The 9,886-nt window shown below is 39.4% G+C and overlaps 1 pseudogene; it reads right to left on the bottom strand.

Annotated features, from left to right (window-relative positions):
- Nucleotides 1-2,541: 2,541 nt before the first annotated feature.
- On the bottom strand, nucleotides 2,542-5,294 carry LOC146456017 (uncharacterized; annotated as a pseudogene).
- Between the last annotated feature and the right edge of the window lie 4,592 nt (nucleotides 5,295-9,886).

Here is a 9,886-nt window from a genome sequence, read left to right as displayed (position 1 = left end):
TTAGACTAATGAAAGTCAAAATACTAGTTTAAAGCACTTATTCAGCCACAGTGCGAAGGTGCGATATTAGAAAACAATAGAAAGAGCATAACTTCGTCAGGCCTTTGTCTTTTAGCTCCGCTCCGACAAGTTAATGAGCTAAACGGTATTCCCTGCGGAGCAGTGCGCGCGTAAATTTGGACCAATGACAGTCATTCAGTTTACGCTTCACCGCTAATATTACAGATCTATAAGTTTTGCCGTGCAGTAAGTAAATGTCCCAAGAACAATAGGCATTCTGCGCGATGTACAGATTTAGTGCGCTAGGTGATTTCAGAAAAACTGTTTGAAAGAAGGTTTTCCAGTGATTCAATGTCAATGAAAGTAACTTGTCCATAAAATTGCTGCACGCTGTACATAAACTTAATTGGGGTCATGATAAGCGAACTGTTTTCGTTTTCAACGAATTTTACCAAAAAACTCGCTCACGTTTGTTACACTATAGGAAAAGAGACTAAGCCGTGGGAAAGCGAGTGGAAATCAAACTAAACCCTCGAGATTGTTAGGGCGATGTTTTGATTTCGCTCGCGAAAGACCAGGCGGCCTCCCCCCCCACGAGATAAGCCGCGTTAACACTGGGACCGAATATTCTCGCCTCGCGAAAATGGCGTCGCTGGTCGTGCTCTTCGCGGCCGCTCGTCGCTGGTTATTGAAAACAAAATAGAAAGGAATTGGTGTGAACCGAAGTTACCCTCGTACTAAGCCAGGAACACAATGCAAAGCTTGCTTTGAAAATTCGCAAATGTGTAGAGCGATGGATGTAATTATCGATAGCACAAAGTTTTCGGCTTTTTGCGAATAAGGAATGGCAAGTTGACAACATGCTTTGAAAAGGTATTTCTGATTTAATATCTGGTTTGTGAAACAGTCTTTCTTCAAAAAAATAGACTGGTCACGCTTTGCGTGCGTTTTCGCACGGCCAGCGTGCTGTGTTTTTTCGCACGCAGCCTTTTGTTGTTGAGATTAACACGCCTTTTTGTTCGATCGATCACGCTTCTTTGTTCGCTAGGTCACGCTTTTTATTGTTTTTAGCGTGTCCTGCGAAACAAAAGATTCAGTAATGAGGCAAGATTCTGAACACGCCTTAAGCGTGCTAAAATCAAATTCTTTTGTTTTAAAGTGGAAGCGTGTTGTGAGCGTGCTATCACCTTTGTCCCTGTTTTCCCGTGGAGGGTCACATATATATATATGGACATCGGGCACTTGCTAATGGAAACACAGATTCCATGATCTTGCCAAAAATACCTTTGCAACAAAGGCGATAATTAGAAGAGGAATCATTTGTAAAATACTTCAATTTTCCCTTACACTTAAGCTAAATTAATAGAGTTAATGTCAACACTTCAATTATCTAGGGAAATTACAATCTCTTACGCAGTTCACATTCTTTGACAGCAGTTGCTGATGGAATGTTACGCCTTGAGGACATGAAATAACAAGATGTATCAGAGTGGTTTTTAACTGGGAGTCGAATAGCTTTTTCTCGCTACCTGTTTTGATTATTTAAAAAACTCTAGCCACTTTCTATATGACAAATTAGAAGGAGAACTAAAGCTAATCAGTGTCTGCCTGCTTGCACTTTCCACGTTTTACGCCTCTCCTATTTCTTTACTTTGAGATGTCTGGTTCATGTTCTTCTATCTATATCCTCTGGCCATTCAATTTCACTCTGTTTGAAAACCACTCTAACACAAAAGGTAAAATCAACGTTGCTGATCAGGTTGACAACAAAAAGAATAACTAACAACAAGATGCTCACAAAATCTGAACACGCCGGCGTTGAAAAAAACCGGTTAAAAGTCTTTAAGAGACAACTTTCGCCTTGGTCAAACAAAATTGAGTAGGGAGGTTCAATACACATAACGCGCTACATAATTCAGGTAACGAAGAGTGCTGCCAATCCCTAACACTTTAAGCTTGATCCTCACACTTTCTGGTCATAACAAAATGAAATAACGCAACAGACATGGGTGCCAATCGCCAAAACGAAAACTGTGCCAACGCCGGATTTTTCGAACCTTTGTTTATTAAGGTTAACACCAAACCTTTTTTAACCTCGTTGCGCGCAAAAAAAATGATAGTGGTCAGTTTTAGAGCAAAAAAACATGACCTATACATTGTTTTATGGAGAAACAAGGGAAGGCAAAATTTCCACGACAAAACAAAACCTGTACACGCTGCGAAACCTTTATAAACCTTACCGACCAAATCCCGATAACAGTTTTCAAACAAAGTAAAAGCGATTTCAAGTTTGATTATGAATTTCTATCTCCGCTTTTTTTTTGCGTTTGAGTGTCAACTCAAACCTAAAGCAGAATTATAAAACTCCCGACACGGTTTAAGAGGCCAATGCCTGCTTAACTGCAAACCCCGGATGTTTGCTACAGTAAAATGGTTGTGAAGGTAATTCATCTTTACAGACCTCAGTCAATCTCCACTTAAAGCCTCGTAGTGAGACAGTTTTTGTTTAATCCAAGAACTTGTTTACCCATTGTATAAGCTTTAAAACGATATAAAAATGAGCACTTATCGGTCCTTGCTCGCAATCCAGTAGAAGAGAAAGTAAACAAAGGCAATTACGGTAACACTCAAAAAGGTTTGGTGAAACCTTGACTGCATTTGATCACTTTCTCCACCGCCTGATGTATGTGCAACGGAGACCTCTAATCTTGTCAGTTATTTTTTGTTTGCTGTATTTTTCAATCATGTGTCCATGTCCACTCTGTTTCAATCGCTGTACAACCGTTGGTTGTTCTATTTTTTGACCCCTTTGAATCATATCCTTGAAAAGCTCGTTAAAAAGGATCACCTCTTCCTCTTCAAAAACCCTAGCATTGCTGCGATTTGTAGACGGACTTACAATTGAGATTGAGTCACTCAAATCATCGCAAGGACCATTGGTCATGCGGTCATCCACACTTACACTCTGCGATTTCTTGAACCTGTACAATGCTCTCACTTTGTCAAGTAGTCTCTTATTGTCACAGTTCACAAGCAATGGATGTGTCCCTTTAACAGTAAGGACTTCTTTTAAGGTAACAGATTGGCGGCTGATTTAGTCTGAAAAGACTTCTTGAATAACTGTTTCTTCTTCTTCTGTCCAGCTTTGTTGGACAAGTGGTACTGCTGACACATCAAGCTCACAATCATCACTTCTTTCATTAGATGGCCCACAGTCATCTTTTCTCGTACTCAACTGCTCGCAGTTATCTTTTCTCTCAAGTGATGGTGTAGCAGGTGAAACCCTGCCATGCATAACTGCTGTTAGCTGCCTTGCGGCAAAGGCAGAGTTTGTACGCTTTGAACTAGATGATGATGCTTATCTGCTGTGCGTTCACTGTGTGCCATATGTGCCGCAACATTTCCCTTGAAGTCTTTATTGTACTGCCGAATTGCTGTGGTGCAGGATTTCCTCATGAGAGTTCCAGATATGCGAGTTTCATTATTTATCATGCCAGCCTTTCTCCACGCACTGGTTAGTGCTGATGACAAATCGCTACTCTTCATCTCCCCTCCTTTCCAGTTTAAGAACAGGGCCTTGCTTTCGTCGCCCGTTGCAACTTGAATTCTTGCGTGTTCCACGTAAATGTCCACCCATGCTTTTAGGCTTTCATCAAAACAGAGATTCGCTTGGCCATGGTGTGAAAAGGTCTTGTGATCTTTAACAGCAACCATGTAAGTCCCATCAACGCAGCTGATTTTCTTGTATTCATCTAGAGTGCTGTTCGTTATCACACCACTTCTGTGCCCATTTTGTGCCAAAATATGTATAAACAAAAAGTTTCTCAAATCACAGTACTCTGTTTGGCCAAGACGTGGATTCTGACTTTCTTCAATTAACTCACCAATGGTCTTCACTTGATTTCGTGCAAAGTCTGTATTGGCAAACTCTTGAACTTTTTCTGGAGTGATCAGGCGAGAAAGATCTTCCTCTTGCTTCTTCCAAAATCTTTCTTTCACCTCTTTCCGCAGACTTTAACACCACTCGCCACATTTCTTAAAGAGAGCATCTGCCATACGTCTACTCTCACATGAAAGCCCAGTGTCGTCTTCGGTCATGGCGAAGGTGTAGAACTTGCGCAATGAATGTAGATAACTTATCGTAGTTGCTGCCTTGTGTGATGCTCTCGATTTTGGGTAAAACTCTTCACGAATGAGCTTCTTGTCAAACAAGCTATCAGCTGTTTCTGTTCCTATCATCATTAGTATTTTCTCCACTTGTCGCACCACTAGAGTAGCTGGTTTAGGATCTTTCTCGCCTCCATCGGGGCTAAGGATCCATTTCTTGAACATCTCAAATACGCGCTTACTTTGTTGGTCCACTGTGAAAGCTTCGCTATTGGTGTCTTCAGCATCACTACTTTCTTCTTCGTTGTCTTCAAAATATTCAGCGTCATCTTCAACATCACTTGCTTCGGTTTCTTCAACAGTCACTTTCTCTAAAGTCGAAGAAGAGCTGGCTGTTGGACGTGCTCCTGGAAGTGGTAAGTTGCTTTTTTTCTTCTCAAACAGGTTAACTGTTTCAGCAGCTGACTCCTCACTTGCTGTGTCACTCTCTGTCTCGACAAACGGCGGATTGCGAGAAGCCCCGAAGTGATGAACAGGTCGGGAGTCTTTAAGAGCCTTCCAGTATCGTTTTGTACCCTTCTGGTAACCATGCTGTTTCTGCAAGTGCTTGGAGAGATACCTTTGTTTGCGCCCACATTCGATGCAGTATTTCTTCTTCCGCTTATTGCGCACTTCTTTTGACTTTGCAGAATTTCGCTGATCGTGACGCATCTCGTACCGATTAACAGCATTCTTGGCTCGTTCGGCATCCCAACCATGGACATTACTTAAATGGCGCGGTAGCTGACATACTCTAGAACCACAGCGGAGGGGGCAAGTAAATTTGTTCCTCTTTTGGGTGTTCTCATCCTCTTCGTCGTCTTCGCTGCCTTCTTTACTTTCAGATTCCGATTGACTGCTATCTGACAAATTGTTCTTGTTTTGGGGAACAACTTTTCTTATTTTTGTTGGTATTGATAACAAATAGCTTTCAGCCAGAGTTAGTTTTCTTTTCTTTGACCTACTGGGAGCACTTTCCTTGTGTTTTTGACGACTTGCTTTTTTCGCTTTTTTCATAAAAGTTCTGGCTTCCTGAACAGTCTCTTCTTCCGTTTTCTCCATTTCAGACAATTCCCTCTCGTTTTCTGTTTCAGGAGGGTCAGTTTTCGTGACAGACTTATAAAGTCCTTTAAGAGCCCATATGTGCCTCTCAGCCTACGGAAAAAAGAGTAATGTTATAATAGTATTCAATAAGGGTTGTTTACTTTCTTGAAAGTGAATGCGTTTGTGGCAGATTCTACTGAGTTCTCATTTTACCATTTTAACCACAAACATCGGGGAGAAAATGCGATACAACAGAATGGGTTTGTTTGTTGAGTCGTTTGATACCGATTTTCTTTTTTCTTTTTATTTTACATTACAGCAATATACTAGACTGGTCAATTGACCCCATTGTCTTGAAGGTGACGCATTTACTCAAGATCAATCATGCCGGGCACTACAATGTTCATTGATTTGTTCCTGTCTGAGCACATTACGGAACAAGGAGCAAAACCAGCACTGGAATAGATTTTATGGGCTTTTAGGGGCAGAATGACTGTTTTGCAGTCTAAACTTTATTAGTTGATATTGCTTCATGTAATGGTTTTTCGTATGGTTAATTTCATTTGCGTTGATCAAACGTTGTTTCTCCTAGTGCGAATTTGGTGCAGAGCAAAAGTCCAGCATTGCTTTGATCTATTTCCCCAGAAACATGCCCCGGTCAGATATGGCCTAAATGGTTTATCGATAAAACAATAGATTGTGTTCAGTTAAACTCTTGCCACAAAATTGCCTGGAAATAACCTGTCTTCCCGTTTTTGACAGTTTTTGGTGTAATTCCACGGTGTTTCTAACCAAATCTGTACCAGTTCATGCATGTTTTCACTTTAAATTCATTTTACCTTAAACAAATTTGCTGACTAACTGGTGTTAAGACTTTCAATTTAAAGGTAATTGCTAAATGGAAACACCTATTGTACCCAACCTGTTGTACTAAGCATGCACAGAATATTTCATTAAGGGTTCGATCTTGTTAGCACGTTCCGCCATAATTATGAAAAAAGGCGTGGGCTCAAGTCCAGCCTTTCTCGTTTCCTTTGCAACGACCTTTAATTAGCTTCCCTAGCAGCTTGTAATTTTTAAATTGCTCTCCTTTTGCTTTGTTCACAGAGCACTTTAATAGAGTCACTGAAATTTTGTAAAGAAAACTATCTCGGCAATGTGTGATTGGGCTAAGTTTTTTACAAAACTCTAGCCAGCCTTTTTTTTTTTTCCAAAATATACTATGCTGTACATTACCTTAGATTCTATTACATTTGAAATGTTAGTTTGGCCACTTATGTTCAGAAATGCACCCAACCCTGATTTTGTGTACTTTATAAAAGACAGACCTTTTTGTCGTTTTCATATGACTTCATGTTTGACAGAATTATTTGTGTTTTAGTAAGAATTTAGGGTAAGGGACACTTTGTGATGTCTATAAAACAGTTCATGGATTCATTAGCATGCATTTCTGGACATATCCTCAGTTTGGCTGTCAACTCTCCATCACTATAAATGCTATGTTGTCAAAGTTGCTGTCAGTAGTAGTTGCTGTGATGTTTAAGCTGAGTAAAGAATTAAACATTTGATAACAAGCTGAGAAGCCTACAATTTCTTGAGTCCACCAAAGAACTATTTTTCCTTTGTATAACACGACTTATTTTTCTAGTTAACTTGAAGCCCTACACGTAGCTACAATGTCTTTCATATAAACAAAAAAAATTGCAGGGACCCATTTTACATCAAGATCTCAGGTTGGACTCCTGATAGGAGTACTCGTTTTTTTTTTTCCGAGTTTGCCTGTGTCACTTACTGAATAATACATCATTCTCGTCAACCTTATCGTTTTGATGAAGTGGCTCAGACATTAAAGATCATTTAAAAAATGTCTGGGAAAAGTAACAAAGGAACAAGACAGAACAGTTTGCAAATTTAATGCCAATCTAAACAACATCATATCTGAATCTGCTCTCTGTCAAGTTCATATTTCTAAAAAAAAAAAAATGAACCTTAATTTTGCAACTTGACACCAGCTGCACAAAGACGGTACTTTTGCATTTTCATTGTTATCCCTTTGAAGCTTGGGGAGATGCCATCAACTAGATTTCAGACTCCTTCCCGACAAAATACTTTGGACTTAGCAGTGACTACGTGACAGACGCTGCTTTGTATGTTTGAAATCTGCATGTCAATGACTTTTATGATACAGGAGCTCACTCGTGTATTTGGAAATGCTGTTACATACCACGAACACTTTTACACGCACAAAAGACCACACGTCATTTCTCTCACCTGTGATTTGTTTACTTGATGTTGTTCTTTGCAAGCCTGACGAAAATTCGCACGAGCTTGTTTGAGTTCAAACAAAATATTCGGTCCTTTGTATCTGCTGTTCGGGTTCATAGCTCACTGATATACTAATCGGAAGCCAAGGAACGTCTGAACTATAGAATATACATAAGAATATGCAGAGTTAATCGTAACTAAGTTAATAATTTATAAAATGGAAACACGGTGAGGTGAGGACAACATTGGCATACGATAATAGCTGACATGGGCAAAGAAAGTTCAGCAAACGAATGATGCAGACACAATTTAAGCGTTTCACGCTAGCATGTAACAGTTAACTGTGTAGGAATGGCAAGAAAATCAAATATCAAGCAACTAACTTACCTTTATGCAGCGAGCACGATTCCAAACATGGTCGACCACATGTGAAAGCATCCGCGCAATGCAAGTTGGGAAATCAGGTGAACCGAGCTTGACTCAAATTACAACAAATCGCGTCGGAATTTCTCGGCGAATTTCGTTCACGTTCACGCCATTTGACTATCCCTCATTGCAAATTAATACGTTGAAAAATCTTACGCCGAATTCTGCATTAAAGGAATCAAGGGTACGAGTGCTGTGCTGGCCAGCTGTACCGACTCTCTCCTAGGTGATGTAACGGTGCTTGTTCCTAGGGAAGCGGTAGGGTGGGGAGACAGAAAAGGAGAGAATAAACCCGGCTTTGTTTTAGTTTATGAATCCAGGGAGGGGAAAGCCAGCCCATCTCTCAGTAAGTCGGTACAATGACCTCTAGAACCGTCAAAATTTTATTCAACTGTAAATGCAATGAATAAGTTAAATGTTGTAATTTTCGGTTGCCGGCTACAGGTGTCCTCTGGTACCAATACTTGTCACTTCCAAAGTGACCTTACACGTGACATCCCTCATATGTATTAAACTTCTCTGCAACTAAACTCGTCCTCAAAAATTGAAAATGTTGCAATTTTTTGCCCATAATGGTCTTTAATATCGGACTCAAATTGCGTGGAAAATGCGACCTCACCGATAAAAAAGATTGATCTCACGTCTCGTGGTTTTGAGAAAACAACTCCAAACTCAAGTCACGTCATTGTCTTAGATAAACGTTATCGCCATTTCAAATAGACGAACTCTCATCAAAACGTACTTCAAATACTTCTATACTTCTTCGTTACCGTAAATGAAGTGGACTATGTAACCCCGGAAGCTAACAGGGGTACCTAAAATGAAACTTTGAAAAAGAATACAAAACAGATATATTATCAGTTCTGACTTTATAGACAGTTAAATATTGCTTATCTCCATCATTAACGTAAATTTCAGGATAAGGCATTGAAAACAGCCTTTCGTATTTTGATTTGACTTCGGAAATACGCTTTTAAAATTGTTCCAAATTTTTTTTTCGTCGAATGTACGGTTTAGTGTAACACATTTTGTGGTGGTTTCAAACACTCGGGAAAAACATGATTTCAAAAGGTTGGTGGTAACTCATGAGCTCCGAAATAATTAAATGGTATCTAGATATCCCGCAGAATTGATCAAAATCAGAGTTTACCACTTAATTTTAGCCCTTACCACAACTTCTGTTGACTTGACGACGTCATCGACTTTAAAACTGCCATCAAGAGCACACATTTCAATCATTTTCTTTTATTTTTTTATGCAGTATAGTTCTTAACTTAAAGTTACTATCTATGCCTTTTAACTTCAAAAAGAAAAAGAAATGGCTTTATAGAAACTATTTAAAGTTGAGGTCGCAAAGTCCGAAAACCATCAGTCTAATGATGATGATGATGATGATGATGATGCATCCAATCAAAATGGGTTTTCAAATACCTATTACAATAAAATCTACTATAAACAATTGAAATCTAAAATTTAACATTTAAAAATGATAAAACATTACCATATTATTTAAAAATCTTAAAATACACATAATCACACCTATGAAGTGTCGATGGCTTAAAAATTCTATCGCCGTTTCTTGTGCTTGCTTGCTTGATGTTTGTGTCAACAGATGGAAATAGAGTGTCCCATCTTGTTGATGTGTCTCTTGTGGCTTCCTCATTGCTAAGATCGTTAATAAGTTGTGCTAAGTTTCCAAAGCCTGTGAGGGGTTGCTCAAGTTTTTCAACCTCAAATGGAAGCCTAGGGTTTCTCCCATAAATGAAAATAAGGAGCTATATTTCGTGGTGGTTGATTTGTTTGCGTTAATCGTGACACACCGTCCCCTCTATACAGTCATGCAACTTGTCATGGTTGTCCTCCTTTATTTTTGTAAGGGTTAAAAAAAATTCGGAGGAATATACTGTGAGTGCTTGAAATGTGATGTGACACAGTTACGAATGCGATCTTGCAATTGGTTTCTCTTTCAACAGCCTTATTTCTTCACACTTTTAGTCTCTCAACA

The sequence above is a fragment of the Pavona decussata genome, unplaced genomic scaffold (genome assembly GCF_977016875.1).
Source record: "Pavona decussata unplaced genomic scaffold, jaPavDecu1.1 SCAFFOLD_262, whole genome shotgun sequence".
NCBI lineage: Eukaryota > Metazoa > Cnidaria > Anthozoa > Scleractinia > Agariciidae > Pavona > Pavona decussata.
The sequence above is the reverse complement of the archived record's forward strand: the minus strand, read 5'-3'. Positions and strand labels throughout refer to the sequence as shown.